Source organism: Microtus oregoni, unplaced genomic scaffold, assembly GCF_018167655.1.
Source record: "Microtus oregoni isolate MIOR12 unplaced genomic scaffold, Mior012 000002F_ref0000024, whole genome shotgun sequence".
In the NCBI taxonomy this organism is placed as follows: domain Eukaryota; kingdom Metazoa; phylum Chordata; class Mammalia; order Rodentia; family Cricetidae; genus Microtus; species Microtus oregoni.
In genome coordinates this window covers 79272708-79293642 of record NW_024543061.1, presented here as the reverse complement: position 1 = coordinate 79293642, position 20935 = coordinate 79272708, and positions in this window count along the sequence as shown.

Here is a 20935-nt window from a genome sequence, read left to right as displayed (position 1 = left end):
TTATCTTTTGATAGCTCATCTAGCAATATTTTACAAGACTTCACCTTCAAGACTAAATATTAAAAACGTAAATACACCTTGAATTGATGCTTCCTAGCATCAGGTACAGATGTCCTATCGCGTTCAAGGCATGGTCTTGTGCTCTTTTAAGGGCTGTATGGGTTATTTTGGAAAATCTGCCTCTGACGCTGTTGTTGAAGTTTCTCAGGAGAAATGTATAGCTTCCATTTAGCAGACAGTCAGTGGATCTTGCTGAGTTCTCAATTGTGAACCCAGCAGCAGAAGTGGGGGTATGTTCAGCCACTGATTCAAGGCCCTAATCTCTGATCTCCAAGGTCTTTTGGAGATCTGTAATTCTGCCAACTTTTAAAGGCTTCCTAACCAGTGTATTAATTCTTTAGTGGAACAAATGTCTTTTTTTGATTTGCACCATTAGGCTTTGAAATAGAAGAGACAGCGGTTGTCTTCTCTTCACCTTTCCCATAGGTGCGAATTCAACTCACTTGCTGACTTTGAAAACTAATTTTTTATTTGTATGTGTTTGTGAAGCAGCATTTGTGTGTGCTTTTGTGCGTGTACATGTGTGTATGTGTATTCACAAGTGTGTGCGTGCATGTGGAGGCCATAGGTGTCATGGGTCATTCCAAAGGAGTTGTCAACCTAATCTTTTGTAAGAAGGTCTCTCACTTGGACTCGTGGTTCATTAGGCTGGTGATCCAGCAGTCCTCAGGGATTGACTGCTTTCTCTGTGTCCTTATGTGTGATACTATTGCACTATGAACTGTATGGTTTTTTTTTTTTAATGTGGGTATTGGGGATCGAACTCAGCTACTCATACTTGCAAAGCAATCACTTTACTTACTGAACTATCATCCCATCCCTGACTATTAATTTTTTAAATAGTCTACTCTGTATATGATTTTTGAAGAAGTGTTAATTCTTTTTATTTTCCATCCAACAATCATGTGGTGTCTTTAAACATTTTGATTCTACTTGAAAAATGTGCGTAGTTTAGCATTTACTGTTTGAAGTGGTGGTTTTTTTATTTTATTTTTCCCCAAGAATTTATTACCCACAGAAGCTCCACAGCCATGGAATGTTTTCACATCTCAGGAAGATTGGGAAGAGTGTAGGAAGTCAGCTTCAACCCTTGCTTCTTAAGCATAGCTCATTTGTAAGAAATAATAGTGTCATGAAGGGAAGAAAAGAAAAGGCTAAATGAACTCCTGGGACTGTGGTGAAAAAAGACCTTTGCATTTCAGACTCTTAGTAAAAATGTCAGTTCCTCAGGGAAGCTGTGCATGCTCGCTCGCTCACCCTAATTAGGTTATATTTCCTGGTTTGGCTTGCTTACTACTGGTAAAACTGACAGCTGTGTACAGGCTTTGCACCACAAGCTGGGCATTGGGGGTGGCTAGAAGCTGGTGTGGAATTTGCCTTTGGCGTTGGTTTCCTTGCAAAACATAAAACTCAGTTCCAGACTCACCCATTCTACTGTGATGAAGCAAATGTGTGAACATTGCTCATTGTGTTTTAGAGGCATGAGCATTGTCCAAATGCTGAAGTGTCCAGTACTCCCTATTCTGGCTAATGTGAATGGCCTGACTCATTGCCAGTTACAGTTTTATCGTCAGATTATTTCTGGTGTAGATAAGATGGTTTTTCCAATCATGGACTCATTATTTTTTGTTAATTTTCCTTTTGTAGTGTGTGTGTGTGGTGTGTGAGCATGCACACACATGTGTGTTTGATGTCATGTGTTGACATCTATCTCTCTCATCTTATTTTTTGAGACAGATTCTCTCACTGAATCTGGACTGACTGCCACAGAGCTTTTCTCCCATCTCTTTCTCTCCAGTGCCAGGATTAGGTGAATGCTGCCACACTTGGATTTTTTTTTATGTGGGTGCAGGGTCTCCAACATTGAGAACTTATTCTTGTTCAGCAGGCACTTTACTGACAGGGCCACCTCTTCAGCTCTTTCAGTCTTTATTCCTGACCTGTCCAATACAGAGGAAACCTTTACTTCTTTGGATTCAATCACCTACCACAAGCCCACATCCAGTAGAGATCTTTTCGAGTTGCTTTCAATGTTGTGACCCTTTAGCACAGTTCCTCATGTTGTGGTGACCCCCAACCATAAAATTATTTTGTTCCTACTTCATTATTTTAATTTTGCTATTATTATGAATTGCAATGGAAATATCTGATATGCAACCCCTGTGAAAACATTGTTTAACCTAAAGGGGTCACCATCCACAGGCTGAGAACCCCTGCTCTACAGAGAGACCCAGTAATTCCCCATGGACCCACATGTGTTTGACCCTGGGGGAATCTATGATTGGAGGGAATGAGAATGCAAATTAAAACTAATTATCTCTCCTACCTAGAATAAGAGTCCTGCAGCAATTTTGAGGGGCAGTAGAATCCGGAGCTCTTACACACCTGTCATATTGTGCACTCAATTGGAATTCACTGGACAGTTTCTAATAAAGCTGCATGTGAAGGATTGAGTGAGAAAGTCCCTTATAGGCACCTAGTGTCTAGTAGTAGCACCATTTGGGAAGACTATGGGATGCTTATGTGGAACCACGCAGAAGGAAGTACATTACTGGGGGCAGGCTTTGAGAGTTTACAGCACTGCCCCACTTCCTTTCTGCCTTCTCTGCTCTCTTTCTGTGGTCAGAGTTGTGATCTGCCAGCTCTGACTCCAGTTGCCTGCTACCAGGCCTCCCCCACTGTTACAGACTCTCCCTCTGGTACTGTAAGCCAAAATAAACACTTCCATAAGTGACTTTTGGTTGCAGTGTTTTATTACAGCAACAGAACATAATGAATACATTCGCCATCTGCCTAGTCAGTTATTCAGCCTTTCACTCCCAGATATTACCACAAGAGGAACAAAACATGTGTCCTCACAAGGATTTCACACAGTGAGTGAAAATACCCCATTATAGATATGTTTCCTTGATGCCTTTCCTGTTAAGAAGAGAAACTGCAGGGCTATGCAGAACCAGGCAGCCCTCCTATAAAATACCAATGAAAGCAAACATAAGCAGAAGGACCTCCTATACCATACCAGTATCAATGAAACAAAAAAAATCCAAATTAATACAAAAATGTAACAGAAAAAAAAATCAGCAACTGGATATAATGTCACAATTTCCTCTGCAATAAAGCCATCAATCTTGGAGGGAAGCTCCTCAAGCCAGGGATATTCTAAGAGGAAGTCAAACCGGATGTTCTATGGGGAGGTAAAGCATTCTAATTAGCAGGGACATTTCTTAAGCTCAGGAAGTAAATAACTCAAAAGCTCCAGGAAGTCCCTGAATTTGACAAGATTTACTAGGTCCCTTCTTATCCAAACTTACATAAGCAGTCAAGACCCTTTCAGATAAGCCTCGTTGCCTGGAAGAGGCAGAGACTAGCTCTTCCTGAAAGAGACTCAGAGCAACTGAGATGCCTGGAAAGGATACTCAGTTAAGCTGCCTGCAGGTTATGCAGCACACTCTAGACTTCCATCTAGCTGTCACTCATGTTGGGTGTACTTTCCATGATAGACAAATTTCTGCTCTTGTAAGTAACCTGTCACTCATATTCCTGTGAGTAAGCCTGGTAAAACTAATTGGTTGACAAAATTGGACTTTGATGGCATTTCTGCTTTGGTATGTCATCAGTTTTTTATCTGAGGTAAGGAGACTAGACCTTTGTTCATGTCTTCCCAGGAATAGAGTCACACAATGCTGGAGTTGAGCCTGGAAAAGCAGTATGTTGAAGGGAGCCACCATGAAACTTTTGGCGTAAATGGAAACGGTATGTTGACAATAACCACGACTTAATCTCAAAACTAAACATGCTGTGCCATTTAGACACATGAAGTAAAGTGGCCTGTCATTGTATCTGAAAGCATAGAAGAAATACAAATCTTGATTATAAAATAACAAACAGTGCTGTGGGAGTTCTCTCGGGCCTTCTGACAAATAACGGTTGTCACTGGTCCACAGAAGGAATAGTTGCCTCAGGACTGACAGTGCATGCTCTGAGAGCAGGACTAGCCAGCACTTTAATTCAGGCAGATGAGGGGAACTTGCCTGTGTGAGAAGCAAAAGACTGAATGAATGATAGGCATGCCTTTCTAGTCTAGACCGGGGAACATGGGGTTTCCTAGAAGCTGGTAGAGACGCGCTCACAAAGTGCTTAGATACAACCCACGGGCTTGTATTTAAATACTATTTAACCACTGAAGCTATATTTCTAATAACTATTTTGTTAATTTTAGCTTTGAGAAATACTCAAAGCACTATGCTGAAAGTTCTTTATGAACATCCATGTCTGGAACACGGATCACTTGTTCAGAGAGCCTGTCATAGACCTCAGATGCTCTCAGAAAGCATCTAAGTCCCATTTTTTGGTTAGGGCCTAGTATTCTACATTCCAAAGGATTGACTTAATGGTCACAAAGATGTCAGGTCAGGAACAAGGGAAGGCGATAAATGACTGACACTATCTGTCCTTGGGCTTGGAACATTCTGGTCTCCCCAGTCATTTAAGTTCTACCCAGCTAATGAGCCCTGTAGAATGTCAAAATGGAAGAAGCTATTCTGAGTAGAAAGGTTTATGAAGATTCCTGGGAACACTTAGTGTTGTTCTTAGACTAGACCAGAGGTGTCAGTCTCATCTGCACATTGAAGTCATGTAGAGCATCTTAAAACAGCCAATTGCCCTCCTTCCATTTTTAGAGATTGCAATGAAATATGTTGCCTGCCCAGGTATGTTGATTTCATTGAGTACTTCAGGCCATGCCAGTGCAGTGATCTCAAACATGACCCTCAGGACAGGGAAAAAATTAGCTCAGAATGCATTTCAGAAAGGCAAACCCCAAGACTCCACCTCAAAATTCTTTTTATTTATCCATATATAGGATCCCACATAGTCCAGGATCATCTTGAACTAGTTCTATAGAACAGAATGACCTTGAACTCCCAGTTGCCCTTCCTCTATTTCATAATTGAAGGGATTATAGGCTTATGCTACCCTTGAATTAGAAACTCAGGAACTATGGCTCATTAGTCTATGATCTAAAATGCCTTCCTGGGTGACCTAGATTCATGCTTACGTTTGAGGCTATTGGTGTTTGAATGGTGGAGACTGCTCATTTGTTTCCTGGCTTCCCAGACCCAAATATTCACACAGAAACTATATTACTTACAACATTATTTGGCCTTAGCTCAGGCTTCTTATTAACTAACTCTTATATCTTAAATTAACCCATTTCTATTAATATCTGTATCACCACAAGGCTGTGACCTACTGGTTCATGTATTCCAGCGTCTTTCTCCTTTGGCAGCTACATGGTATCTCCTTGACTCTGCCTACTCTATCTTTATATCTCTGTTCAAATTTCCTGCTGGACTTTACTCTGCTAAGACATTGGCCAATATAGCTTTATTCATCAATCAATAAAGTGACACATATACAGAAGGACATCTCACATCAGAATGGAGTACTGTTGGTTTGACTCCTACTCATTGCCCCTTGATGTGCCATTTGATGCAGTGTGGGCTATGTGCCTGCCTTAGCTTTCTAGAAACGAAATTTTGCTCACCAGCCTGCCTTCCCTCTACACAGTGTTACCAGAACTCCTGTCAATAAAGCCTGATGCTGAGCCTGAGTGCTCATCCATAGTAAGAAAAAACAATAGATGCATGTGAGAATAGAAATATAGCCTTGGGAATGGTGATGGACGGAAGAGGTAAGCACCCATCATTTACAGATTCCCAAAGTTACAAAAGCAAAACTTATTTCTTTGTTCCTCAAAACATCTTCCCTGAAAGCCGTTATCCTTGTTTCTCTGACACTGACTCATCTTTCAGCACCTTGATGAGAAGAGAAAGGTGACATAAGAATGGTTTTTAAGGAGGTTGATCTAAGAAATACCTATTGGCTCACATGCACACAATTACTTTGCTTAGCTTTCTACTTCAGCCTGTCTATCAGGTCTGTTTCGAAGGAGAACGATAGTTGCTGACTTAAGTCCATTCTATTTCTCTTAATTTTTCTCATTTAAAGGTGTGTTTCACCTGCATCATCCCTTTCTTGAGTGACACAGGATTCCATGAATTGCAGAATTTAGAAATGTCTTTATGACAAAGTGTAGGGCACATGGGAAACTAAGATGGCACCGAAAAGAAGGCAGATGGGCAGACCTTGAGTTGTTTACACCAAGACCTGATTCGACACCAGAATCAGGCAAGATGATATCAGCATATGGGCACTCGCGTAAATGCAAAGTGATTGAACACGTGATAAGATGACTTTTAAAATGATTGGCTAGATCCTTTTCCACCCCCTGACCCTTCAGTTCTTTGCTTTAAAAGATGTTTACTGCGCAAAAATAAACCTGGTTTCTGCTTGAGTCGACCCCCCCACCCCCACCCCGTGTCTGACTGTCTCTGGAATCGAGGAAGGCTAGGAAACCGGCAAGGAGCAACACAATTGGGTTACACATTATCCTTTCTATTACAAAATACAAAGAATGTGTCTTAAATTGACTTAAGCAGACAGCAAGGCTTATTGGCTCTTACTTTTAAATCTAAATAGTGAGTTTTGCTTCAAAAGAGACTGAAATGGCCAAATAACTGAGTAGGATCTTGCTTCTTCTCTTTTCAGTTCTCTAGACACAGTTTTGTTTATATTTTCCAGCAGTCTCCTGACTCATGGGTCCAAGATGGCTGTCAGAAATTCCTGGAGAAATCTATGTAAAACTAGAAGAATGATACAAGCAAAGATATACTGATTTACATTGATTTTGTAACTTTATTATATTTAGAATTCTATAATGGACACAGAAATACCCCCCACCCCAAATGATATTTGGAACAGTCATTCCTCTGTTCCTGAACTTGTAATGAGACCAGATTACCTGAGGTTACTCTTTACTATCATCATCAAGCATGGGTCTGTTCAATTTATTGTTATTTTTAAATCAATTTCAACTGAAATTCAAAAACCATAGCTACATTTTCCAGTACTCAGCAGCTTGCGTCAGTGACTCTCATATTGGATAGGGGAGAACATTGCTACCATTGCAGGAAATGATGTTGGGAATCTCTGATCTAGAGTTGACTTGGGCTGGGTGTTCCAAAATGGTTCCCTTTATGCAATGAGATCCTCATATTTGATGGCTGATATGGCCAGGCACACATTATTTTTCCTCCTGGACTTCTTCAAAGGCTGGTGGAAGTATTCCAAGGATGCAAGAAAGGAGACTCATTGTATCATGCTCACTGTACCATGTTGATCAAAGTAAATTAAGAGCCATTAGCAGAGCATGGTATGTCATCTGTTCATGGCAGTAGTTGAGAAAAAAATGGAGGCCAGATTTAGTATGGTGGATGACAGCGAGAGAATCTAAAAGATTTATACTATCAATAATAAGAAAATTATCAGCATAGGTATGGATGGGGGGGGGGAATTAAAAGTCAAAGTTAGGAAGCAATTACTGCACTGCTTACTTATAGTTTTCTATTGTTTAATATATTTGATATGCTAAATATATTTTATAAAAATTGATAAGAGGAGGCTCACTAAAAAGGGAAGATAAAAAGAAAAATAATCTCAAATACTGTAAAAATAATCTAGATCAAAAACTAGTTTATTTTAGTAAAATTTAAGTTTCCACAGAGCACCACAAGAAATCAGGATGTGGGACTGAGAGTGGATGTGCATGCTCACCTGGGTTTCAGCTCTAAGAAGTGGCCATCAGGCTACATGAGCTGAAAATTTATGGTTCATGATCACCACTCCTTGGAGGGAGGTTTCTCTATGCATTGATCTAAGATACAGTGCAGTCACATGCTGTAGGACAATGATCCTGTACTTTGTAAAGATTTGTCAGTTGTATTTTAACAAAACACTGATTGGCTAGTAGCCAGGCAGGAAGTATAGTTGTGATAATCCGGTCAGAAATAGAAGCAGGGCGATGAGAACAGGAAAATTCTGGGAAGGGGAAAGATCAGTCTGCAGTTGTAATGCAGATGCAGAGGAAGCAAGATGAGAGTACCTCACTGCTAAAGGTACCAAGCCACCTGGCTAACACACAAAAGAATTATGGGTTAAGATGTAGGATGGAAGAGTTAATAAGAAGCCTGAGATACTAGGCCAACCAGTTTATAATTAATGTAGACCTCTGTGTATTTCTTTGGGACTGCATGCTGAAATCTTAGTCAGCAAATGGCACCAACGTGGACAACTGAATCCATTTAAAGCCTGAAAGAGCTTGGGAAATAATTCTAGACACAAAAGAACAGAGTTAAGCATGGCTTCTTAGTAGTAGCATTTTCTTGAGTGGGCTCTATTTGCTAGAGACAATCATGTCACATTTAAGAGAGGCTTCCCAATTTAGCTCTAGCTGCAAAAACCTTGCATCTCTTTTAAGAGGCCTCAACACCAAACACTTAAATGGTGTTCATGAGTAGCTGACAGCATGTTTCTCAGTAGTGGCAGAGACCTTGAAACTCCATTGAGTTGTGGCAATAAACATGGTTCTGGCCAGTACCACTGCCACGAAGCTAGACACTCAGAAAATTAAGGAATGTAGTAGATCCAGCTGTCAAAACTATGGCTTTCATCCTACCCATATCACTTAGCAAATTAAAGACTCATGTGGTCAGAAAAAGAAAAAATATACAGTAAAGATAGATTCAGATGAAGAAAACCTCTAAATGGTTTACAATGTGCTTAAAAATATATGTAGGCTTGGGAGAGAAAAGAAAAATGATAAAGTACTTAAAATAAAAAAGAAAGAAAGTTGTTGGGTGTGGTGTCACACACATTTACTACCAACACTTGGGAGGCAGAGGCAGGCAGATCTCTGTGAGTTCAAGGTATGATGGCACACACCTTTAATTCCAATACTTGGGAGGCAAAGGCAGGCAGATTTCTGTGAGTTCAAGGACAACCTGATCAACAGAGTGAGTGGCAGGATAGCCAAGGATACACAGAAAAACCAAGTTTCAAAAAAAAAACCCAACAAAATTTAAAAATAAAAAGAGAAAAATAGAGTTTAAACTAAAGCCACATAAAGATGGAAAATACCCAGAGAGTCTGGATACTGTGTTGTTGTCAAATTGATTGATGGCAGAGGAAGGAACAACAGCTCCTAAAAGGCATTTGATTATAAATGTTGCGGGATTAATTCAACATATGCATTTTGAAAATATTTTGACTTTAAAATTTAAGGCAAAAGATATGTTATTTGAAGAATAGGTTTTGCTTTTGTTTCCATAGGAAATGAAGAACTGTGGATTTATTCTATGTTAAGAAAAATTAGGTTTGACTAAGGAAGTCCCCCTGAGAAATTTCTGATAGGAGTGGATGGCCCAGGTGTTAGAGTTCTATATCCAGAACGATTTCAAAACTGCTGGCTGAAATGATCAAGCCTCACAGAATAGTTCAATCAGGACTTGATCATAATTCTAAATTTCCTTTAGGTCCCCATAAGATTATCAGTACCCCAAATCAGCAGGAAGTAGCCTGGAAAGCTGTCTGCATTCCCACAAAATGCATTATGGATGTTTTTCTTTGTTTAGAGTGTTGGTTACAAGTTGGTCAGGAAGAAAGCTAAACAAAGGAGATGAGATTCAGAGTTCTTGGTCTGAAAAATGGGGGGGGGGGAAGTGCTGTGAGTTAATGGCCTTGTACTTTGTAAAGATTTGTCACTTATATTTTAATAAAACACCGGTTGGCCAGTAGCCAGGAAGGAAGTAGAGGCAGGGCGATGAGTACAGGAAAATGCCTCACTGATAAAGGTGCCAAGCCACCTGGTTAACACAGAAAAAAAAATGTGGGTTAATATGTAGGATGTAAGAGTTAGAAAGAAGCCTGAGCTACTAGGCCAACCTGTTTATAATTATTGTAGACATCTGTGTATTTTGTTGGGACTGAATGACTGTGGAACTGGTCAGGACAAAAGTCTCAGTCAACAGTCACATCTCTCTAAGCATTACTGACAAACTAATTAAGAACTATGTGGTAGTGATGTGAATAATTCTTGCACTCTTTTAAAGTTTTAACTTTGTAACGGAGGCAGCCTTTGTCACGAGTACATATTTAGTTCCTCAGTATGGAAAAATCTTTCTCAGGAGCCTCAAAGATGGCTCATCAGTTAAGAGAACTTATTGCTCTTGCAAAGTACCTGAGTTTGGTTTCTAGCATCCATACCCGGAAGCTCATGATCACTAATAACTACAGGTGCAGAGGATCTAACACCTTGTCTTGGCATCTGTGGGCTCCTGCTTTCATCTGTATATGTGCACATATAAAGAAGCATGTCCATAGACACAGGATTAAAAATGAGTTTAAAATTAAATAAATGAATGCATGTTTATCATTCTCAACCTGAGGCCATTTTTTGGGGGGCGGTGGAGGGGAACTCCTAGCCCTGTCATACATAAAGAATGGACTTTATGTAATAATGGAAGTTGCAGCATTATGTAAATCAGGCCCTTCTGTTGTGTACCGAACCTACAGTTTTTCATCCTGCTGTTTAGGAACCATGCTTAAGACACCTGTCTTTTGGGGGAGTAGTTCTTTAAATAAACTTTCATTTTTAATAATAGTTTTATATTCACAGAAAAATAAAATAAAATACTTAAATTTCAATACATTGAAGTTTAAAATGTTACTTGTGACCTAGTCAATTATCTATACTGGGGAATGGTCCCTGATGTTTTGACAATATATTGTACTCTATTTTTAATTGTTGGCTGAAATGTTCTTTATACTCATAGGTCCATATTGTCTGTATAATCTACATTGTTATTTATAGTGATACATTAAAATAACCTTCAAAGGTTGATGAGATGTTTATTTCTTCCTTCAGTTTTGTTCATTTTTGCTTTATATTTGTTAAAACTTTTTAATGAATTTTTCCTTAGATATTATTATATGTTAAAGTGTTACATGTATTATTCTATATTACTAAACTAACATGGCTGTGTAATATTTTAGTTCTATATAAACTATATATAACAAGTTGTATATAATGATTTCTTTTTCTCTTGGAGTACAATACTATTTTCTCTATTTCAAATATTAACATATTACTCAGCTCATTTGATTACTATTTGCATAAAATTTATTTTTTTCCTCCTTTGACCCTATTTACATCATTGTATACAGGCTCTTGTAGATGGTTTATAATTAAATATTGCTTTACTAAGTGCATTCTTCCAACCCTGCCTTTAATTGGAGAGATTAATCCATTTATATATAATATAATTACAGAGATACAAGTGCTTAACCCTACCAGTTTTTCCTCTATTTTCTGATGATGACATCCTTTTGGTTCCTTGGGGGCCTCTATGATTTCATTCTTTTGTCTTACACATATTAAATAGCCTTTTTATTCCTGTTTCTCTTAGCATAGTTATTTTCTTAATGTTATTTCTGTACATCCTAATTAACATCTTAGAGTATAATAATCTAGTTCAAGTTGTCATCAACACAGTATCAAATATTATGAAAGCTGTGGTCCTATGTAACTTCATCTCTCTGTTTTTATTGTCACAAAATGCAACTTCATATGATGGTGTTCATTGACATATTCTCAGAAATATTATTTTATCAAATAGTTTTCAAAATGCAGGCAAAAGTATTTTAAACCTAATACACTTCAATACTGATCTTTTTCTTTTTTTTTGTGGCTGTAAAGTACACATAACAGATCCTTATAATTATTTTAAGTGAAGAGTTAGGTTGTATTAAACACATTCATTTTGTGCAATTTTTCCTACTATGCATCCTATAACTTCTTTGATCCTGAAAACAGAAATAAAATGCCTACTACATAGTATCTTGGTCCCCCATTCCATACTTTATAGTAACAACTATTCTGTGTTTTCTGTTTTTTTTCTCCCCGTAATAGATGTAACCAGACTGTATTTGTCTTTTGTGATTGATTTATTTCATTTAACAAAATGTTTTCAATGGTTTATCTATGTAGGTGTGACTGACAAGATGGCTTAGCAAGTAAAGGTGCTTGCTATAAACCTGATGATATGAGTGCAATCACTGGGACCATAACGGTGGGAGGAGAGAACTGACTCCCACAATTTGTTCTTTGTCCTCCACATGTGCACCATGGCATGAATGCATGCACACACACACACACACACACGCACGCACGCACGCACGCACACACACACACACACACACACACACACATACAGTTTATGTGGTAGCATATGTTAAATTTTTCTTTATTTTCCATGTAGAGTCATACCTTACTGTCAGTTAACATGATTGCATGATTGGCATTTCATAACTTTTACATTTTAGCTATGAGCAGTGCTGCTGTGAACAGAGATGCACACAGATGCACATAGATCTCTTTGAGTTTCTGCTTTCAGTGCTGTTTTATTTGGGGGGGGGCACAGCTTAAATCCAGATGTAGAATTACAGGATCACATAGCAAGTTTGCTTTTAAAATCATTTATTTATTTATTTCATATAAGCATGGTCCATGTATATGTGGGTACATGTTTTTATGTATGGGTGTGGGTACACTCTGTGCGTGGAGAGTAGAAAAAACTGGGGTGTTGTATCTTAAGAGTATTCCAATAGTTTGTTGAGACAAGGTCTCTCACTGTCCTCAAACTTCACAATGGAAGAGGTTCCAGCGACCTGCTTGCCTTTCCTTCCCACTTCATCACTACTGGGGATATAGATGCACCACCACACTCAATTTTTCATATGGGTTCTGGAGATATTAATTTAGATATTCATGTTTGCAAAGCAAGATGACTGAACTATCTAATCAACCTAGTTTAGTCTGTTTTTCTACCCTTTTCTCATTTTTGCAAAACCACATATTGTTTCCACAGCAACGAAAACTATTGGTCTATCCAATTTCATGAAATTTTTGCCCAGTGTTTTATTCTGAGAGTTTAAAGTTTGCAATTTTATGTTTGGACTGATATACATATTTGCATCAGTATGGATCTTGGTTTTTGGATACAAATTTAAGGTCAATTTTGTTATACTGTGTGTACTGTGTTTTTGCAAATCATTTAAAATGTAATGTATAAATAAGACATAGGTTATCTGTAATAGTCAAGCTTGTAGTCAGGTGAGTTAGATTTTCTAGATGGGCAGAGATATATTTCAGATGGATAGGCATTCTTCAAACCTTTCAAAGACTATAGAATATAGCATTTAAAATATTTTATGAACTTAGGACTTTTCATAACAATGAGACACGTCTGCTCCTGACAACACCAAGCTACTTCAAGAGCAAGATGGGCACCAAAGAGGCTCCTCATGGAGTCTGTTAGCCATTTGAGCAAGAAATTGCTCTTGCCTGGACTGCTTGATGAACTTTACATGCAAGACCCACATAGAAATGACTGCTGAACTTGCCTAAAGATAAGACAATCCTTTGGGGTTCCTGTTTCATGAAAGAGTCTGAAAGACATTCTGAAGGATACAGAAGAAAGTGATTGACAAACTGCCAAAATAGGCGGAATTGTCTTTGAAATTTCCTGCTTAATGGAAAAGTCTGCTGGTACTATGTGTCTGTAGGCTGAAGATGGATGCCCTAATGGTACAGAAGAACTTTGGGTGACTGTACAGGCAGCAAGGAGTCTCTGTCAATTCTATAGAGTTTTGGAAGTTGCTTAACATGCACTTCATGTTAACTTAGGTAATATCCTTCTGGAGTCTTTGATACAGTTGAAGAATAGATATAGCTTTCCTTAGTCATGATAAAATATAAAATATATATGAATATTGTAACTATAATTCTTGTTTGATAATTGTTTTGATATATGTAATTTTACTATGTTAAAGATAAAGCCTTCCTTTTTATTTAAACAGAAATGGAGGAGTGATGTGGGATTCCCCTCTTTAGGCTGTGAATATGATTAGTTAATTAACAAGGAAAACTGCGTTGACCTGTTGATAGAGCAGAACTTAGGTAGGTGGGGAAAACTAAACTGACCTGGGAGGAAGAAGGTGGAGTCAGAGAGAAGCCATGTAGCCCCTCCAGAGACAGATGCCAGAACTTTACCTGGTAAGCCACAGCCATGTGGCGACACACAGATTAATGGAGATGGGCTAAATTAAGATGAAAGAGTTAGCCAATAAGAAGTTAGGGCCAAGCAGTGTTTTAAATAATAAAGTTTGTGTGTGATTATTTCAGGTCTGAACTGCTGGGTCGCAGGGAAACAAATAAGAAACCTCCTTACAATATTGGACTTTGCATATATTTAAAGTTAATTTTGTGTATGGTATCAGATATTTCTTAATTCTTGGCATCTAAATGTCCAGTTATTTCAGCATTGTTGGTTGAAGAGACTGTCATTACCGTGGAATGGAATTGAGAAGCTCATCAAGAATGACTGAGCATATATGGGAGGATTTATTTCTCGGGTATTAATTCTATTTCAACAGTTATATGACTGTCGTATTTCAGGACCAAAGTTTTGTTTATTGTAGCTTTGTAGTGAGCTTGGAAATTAAGATGTGCAAGTATTCTTTTTGTCCTTTTCAAAAGCAGGCACTCAATTGATTTTTATGTTGTATTTCATGCTGCTTTGTTGCATCTCTTTGGTCTGTTTCTTGGTTTTGTTTTGTTTGTTTGTTTTGATGGAACCTTCAGGGTTTTCTGTCTTTCTTACATCATCTTTGATAACAGATGTCTTTCATTGTCTATTGAATGTATCTCCTTGCTTAATTGTTCCAACTACAACACTCAGTACTGAGTTGAATGTGGTGTTTTTGTCCTTTTTCTGATCTTTAAATTTTATTTTTCACATTGTGTGTGTGTGTTTTTTGTGTGTGTGTACATGTGTGCGCGCACACACGAGAAGACAACTTGTGCAAGTCAATAATCTCTTTCCACCTTATGGGTTCCAGGGATTGAACTTGTGCTTTCAGGCTTGGCAGCAAGCTCCTTTCCCAGTTGAGCCCTCTTGCTGGCCCCTTGTTCCTGATCATAAGTCTTTTCCATGGAGGTTGCTATTCATTGGACTTCATACCTATGGATTTTATCCCACAAAGGAAGTTTCTAATCTTCATCTTTTATTTGGAGAGAGTTTAATACATTTACATCAGATGGTTTACTCATAAGGAAGAACTTGAGTCATTTTGCGCTTATTTTCTGTTTGCATTATTGGTTTTATGTTTTTTGTTTTCTGTATTACTGTCTTCTTTTATGTTGAGTCAACTGTTGGTTTGCTGTGATGTATTTAAAAATTCCTTAACTCATACACACACCTCCACAACCACACAAGCTTTCACCTCCCTCCTCAGCACCGGCCCTTTCACTTGCTGATAGGCAACACCACATCTTCATACTTAGTGATTCAAAAAAACACATACAAATAATTGATGTTTAGTGATTAATTTCTTTGTAGAAATTATTTTATGTGCATCGCTGTTTTGCCTGCATGTATATCTCTGTGAGATCGTTTGATCTTCTGCAACTGGAATTTTAAGACAGTTGTAAGCACCCCAGTGGATGCTGGGAATTGAACCTGAGTCCTCTGGAAGAGCAGATGGCTCTTAATCACTGAGACATATTTTAGCCCCTCATTAATTTCCTTAAATCATGTAAAAATCAAAATCTTTCAAAACAAGGTTATAATATCACCTTCATAGCTCTTATTGCTGTCTGCATTGTCTTTCGTGCTTCCCAGCAGCTGCCTATTGCTGCTTCCTGCTCTGCCTCTCAGTTCCCACTCTTCCATCTTAATGTTTGCTATTTCTGTATCCTGCCTGCCTAAATCTCCCTTTAAATTCTTCTGCTGAACCTTGAACATTGATTGCTTTTCTTTTTCAGCTCTGGAATTTTAACTTTATTTCTTGTCAGACTTTTTTTTTTATCTTTGTATCCACCCTTCCATATTGCTCAATTTTCGCTGCAGCTTCTAGGTGCTGGAGCATCTTTGAAGCAGTTGTTTCGCAATCTTTACTGTGTGGATTTGGCCCCGAGGCCCTGAGGCTTCGTGAGTACTTCCTGTTGATCATTTTACCTGAGTGAGATATTCTCTGTGGTTTGCTTTCATACATCATTTCAAAAAGCCCAGGTATTTAAATAATAACATTTTGGAATAACAGGGGACTCTTCTTCAGCTTTAGCTGATATTTTTTCTTTGCTTTGCTTTTTTGTTTTTTAATGCCTGGGAGACTGAAAGATAGGCTTTTCACCTTCCAGGCAGATACTCCATCAGTGAGCTATCTCCCTAGCTTTTGTAAAGACTGATGTATAACTAAAGGCCTTTTTTCCCTTCTTTTTATAACTCTCAAATTCATCTCACTTCACTTCATTTTTAATATATAGTCATACTTTTCAGCCTAGTTTGGCCTCAAATTTACAATATTTCTGCATGCGGAGGCTGTAATTCCTTGCACATACCACCATGGCCAGCTTCCTTCCTTCCTTCCTTCCTTCCTTCCTTCCTTCCTCTCTCCTTCCCTCCCTTCCTCCCTCCTTCTTTCCTTCCCTCTTTTTCTCCCTCTCCTTCCCTCCCCCCTCTCTCTCTTATTTTCTTCCTCTTTCTCTCCCTCTCTCCTTCTTTCCTTCTCCCTTCCTCCCTCCCTCCCACCCTTCTTGCAGAAGAATCTGTATTTTAAATTTTATAAAGTAGCAAGTTTAACCATCACATTTCCTTGCCTCCAGGTTGCACTTGGGTTTGTTGTTGCAATCTTTGCATAGTTTGTTTTGTGCCTTTTGAACCTGTTTTAAAGTGTGTGTTCTCAGCTGTGTCTGACTTCTTTGTAGTTAGCTTAGAGGTCAGCTATAATTTGACAGATTTCTTTAAACTCCTAGACCCTAAGTAAGTAAACAAGTCCCTTTTAGGCTTTATTTATTCTCTGTGCATGGCGAAGCAGGCCTTCATCTGGATCTCTATGCCACCTTCCCCTTTGTGCCAACCTTGCAGAGCCTGGAAGGCAGCCAGAAACGGGTACTTCCGTCAGCCTCACAGCTTCTCTCACTGTGAATTTAAGTTGGGTGTTTGTGTATTTTTATAGGTCCCTAAGAATTAGTGGAAAAATTTCCCGGTGCTTATTCTTTAATTTAAAGAGTCTTTCTCTAATTACGTTTATGCATGTGTATCTGTGTGAGGGGCATGACTACACAAGGACAGAAGCCCAAGGAGGCCAGAGAAATTTATTCACTGGAGTTAGAGTAACAAGGTGATTGTGAGCCACGGTGTGGGTGCTGGGAACCAAACCCAGATCCTCTCTGCAAGAGCAACCAGCGCTCTGAACCAGTGAGCATCTCTCCAGCTGCAAGGTCCTCACTCTTTAAGGATTTACATTCCCTAACCTTGTTTCCCAGTATTTTTAGCTAGTCTGTTGTCATGGTGATTACTCCTTGCTCTCTGCAGACATAACTAGTACACTTGCCTTTAACTATTCTGGGTAAGTGGGCTGCCTGGCTAGCTCGTTCAGTAGAATATGAGACTGAAATGCTCTGGGAAAATTCTCTTTGGGAGAGTTCTGAGTGGGATGGAATATAGATACTCTCTGAGCTGACTCTTTGGCAGGCACTAGCTACATCTTCTCAAACAACCATAATTGCAATCAGGATAAGCTCCATTCTCTTTCATAATACTAACTTACCAGCTACCTAAATTTAGACATTGCATACAAAAGTTAACACACTGTTAAATACAATGTGCTTCCCCCTTGTCCCCGTTACAAGAAATATACTTCTATCTATTTCTAGAAGGACAGGTTTAGAGTTCTGAGTTGTTAGAACCCTTGTGGCTTGCTATGGGGTGGAAAAGCCTGTTGTATTCAGAGCCCCTCATGTACTGTTTTTCTTTCTTTCTCTGGCTCCCTCTCCACCATGGGTGGTCTTGTGTACATCTTTATGGTGACTCAACGGACACACTCAAGTCATATCCCGCATTCTCTTGGTCATCCCTGGGTCCTTTCATTTTCTCATGGTGGTACAGTCAGACTGGAGATGAGTAGTAGATCAAGAGAGGAAGCCTGTAAAGCCTGGGTAGAGAATTAGCAGATCTTATTGTAAGGAAGGCCTCCCAGCCCCACTCCTCCCATTCTGGACCCTGCCCCTGAAAAATAAAGCTATTGGTAGCTTCTCTCTTGGAACTACTTCACTTGATCTTAGCCAAAAGGCCGAGAAGTGATGCCCTTGGAACTACTTAAGACAGACTACAGGCTACTTAAGACTCAGCTCATGGATCTGCAAGGGTGTTCTCTCTCCTGCCTGCTTGAGAGTCACCTGGGAATGCTCTGCTTTCCATTGTCCTGTTTATTAAATCTGGATTTATTCATTTGGTTTGATTTGGATTTTTGCATCAGTGGCGGAGGAATCTAATAACTGGGGATCCAATACTTATCACTTTGTGCCAAGGTTGGTCTGGAATTTGACTCTGGGTGTGGCTCATAGTCACTTCTAGAGGAGGGAAGGTTCTTCACAGTGAGATCACCAGGGTTAACAGCTCCCCTATACTTTGTCTGCAGATGTACTGTCAATGAGAAAAAACTTCTTGTTAATTTAGGGTTTATTACCTGGCTTAGGGAAGCAGATATCAGTACCATGTAAAATAAAAAGTGAGTATGTGCAATGTCCAGAGATCAACTTGTAGGAAGAAAAGCAGAGTAGAGTAGAACAGACCTGATGTGTATGTGGGAATAGCACAGTGTGCTATGTCACTGTGGTTCTGTGGGATGGGCTTGACAGAGATGGAGACATTTGCTCAAGATCTGAAGGATGTGTAGGAGTCAGAAGAGTGGACATGGGGGCAAAAGAACATTTTTTTTAGAAGAAGGGGTTGGCTGATCAAAGATGTCAAGGACGAAGCATGCCTAGGGTGCTAAGGGGACAGAAAGGAGGCCATGGACTTGATCTATGAGGATAGACGGACCCAACAAAAGTTAAAATCAGAGACAGACAGCTGCTGAGAAGTCAGTAATAGTGCCTTTTAGGTTATTTTAAAGGCTAGGGCTTTTGCTCTGAGATTAGAGGCCCCCGCAGAGTTTAGAGCAGAATGACATGGACATTCCAGAGGCCATGGTGTTGGAAAAAGAATGTAAGGGGGTGGGGGTTCTTAGAAACCAGGAGGCTGCTCCCTCAACAGTAATCCAGGATAACGATGACAGTATGAACTCGGACCAGAGAGGAAGCAGGAAACGAATGTAAGCGACTGGACTTGGGATGTAGTTTGAAGACACGTCTAATGGGTCTTCTTCATTGATGAGAAGACACACAAGAGAGATGTTAAGAATGATATCAAGGATTTTTTCTTTTAGCATCTGGAAGTTAGGGTTATTATTAATCAAGAAAGAAACAACTCAAACATGTTGGGGAAGAAGATCAGGAGCTCTGGTTTTGAGACAGCCAATTTGAGATCTTTATTAGACACTCAGGGCAGATGTTGAGCAGGCAATTGAACACTCACAGCTGGAGTTTGGGAGGACTGTCAGAGGGAGTTAGAAAGCTGGGATCTGTTAGCCTTCAGATGACATTTAAAGCTTTGAGAATGGACGAGACCATTACCAGGGATGAAGGAAACACTTAGTCTGGAACCTGGGTCACTGCAGCACTAGAGTCTTGTGGAGTCAGGAGACCCTTGCACTGTAGAATGAGAACAACAGAGCAAGGTTATAAAAGCAAGCATGGAGGGTGTGTGAGAAGTAACTGGCAAAGAGTGTGCAGATGGCAGTTAGTGAGTGCACTGATGTTGTTGATGGGGGAGATCAGACTGGAGATGGAAACAGGGAGCTGGGTTTAGCTACAAAGAGTTTTTCATTGAAGTGTCAGGGCAAACAACGGCCTCTGCTAGGATGGAAGGACACTGGAAGACAGAAACCGCAGAAGGCAGAGACAGCCATTTGAAGACATTTTGCTGTAAAGAGGGACAGAGTTTTGGGATGACGTGGGTAAGGAGCTGTGTTAAATGCACAGCTGGGGACTGATTTGGGAGAAGCACCCATAACCTTTTTCTGGTAGGAAGGTGAACCACAGAAGCTGCTAGTGCAGTAGGCCCAGCAGCAGAGGAACACTGCAGAAGTTTCCTTTGATAGATTCCAAGCAGGAAACAAAGTCACTAGAAGGGAATATGGACAAAGGGAGAAGATCCTGAGGAGGTTTCAGCAGAAGAGAGTGTGTGTCACCATGTCACCATTGTCTATAAGACAGGATAGGGGACAGTATAAGAATGAACAGAACAGTTGCTCATAATGTTAATGGCTTTCTAGTATGCTGCCATCACACATTTTAGTGAGACCCTGTTGGCTCATATAAGTCACTAATGTAGTTTTCAAGGATTAAATATAGAAGCTTTCATGTGTTTATATGATTATATAAATGACCGAACAAAACCATCTGAATTCCGTGCTTTAATGAAGCAAATAAAGAATAAAGAAACAAAACCAATGACAATTTTCATGGCAGATGTTTTCAGTTTTAAACTTTCAGTTTGATTATTTTGAAGGCACACAATCATAGGCTTGTCTGCTATTCAGGCAACACTCAGTAAGATTATCTATTCTGGTCATGGTGAGAACAAGGGAAAAGTTCAAGTGCAATGACAACATTCAACAAATGAAAAAGGAGTTTGAAACCGTGAACTCAAAAGTTTGACTTTTTGGGTTGGGGATCAATAAGGTTTAAGATATGAACATGACCATGGCTGAGAGAAACAATGACAATGGACTAATTGGTGTCAAAAGGAAATTCTTCTAAGAGCTGAACACACTAATTCCAGGCCAGGTCCAGTGACCTGGAATCCCAGCAGTAGGGAGACAGAAGCAGGAGGACTACTGTGAGTTTGGGGCAAGCGTAGTCTATATAGCTAGTTCTAGGCCAGTCAGAGATATACAGTAAGATACCCATCTCAGAAAGAAAAAATCTCTACACAAATATGGGAAAGAAATTTGTAGGGAAGAGTGGTTTTTG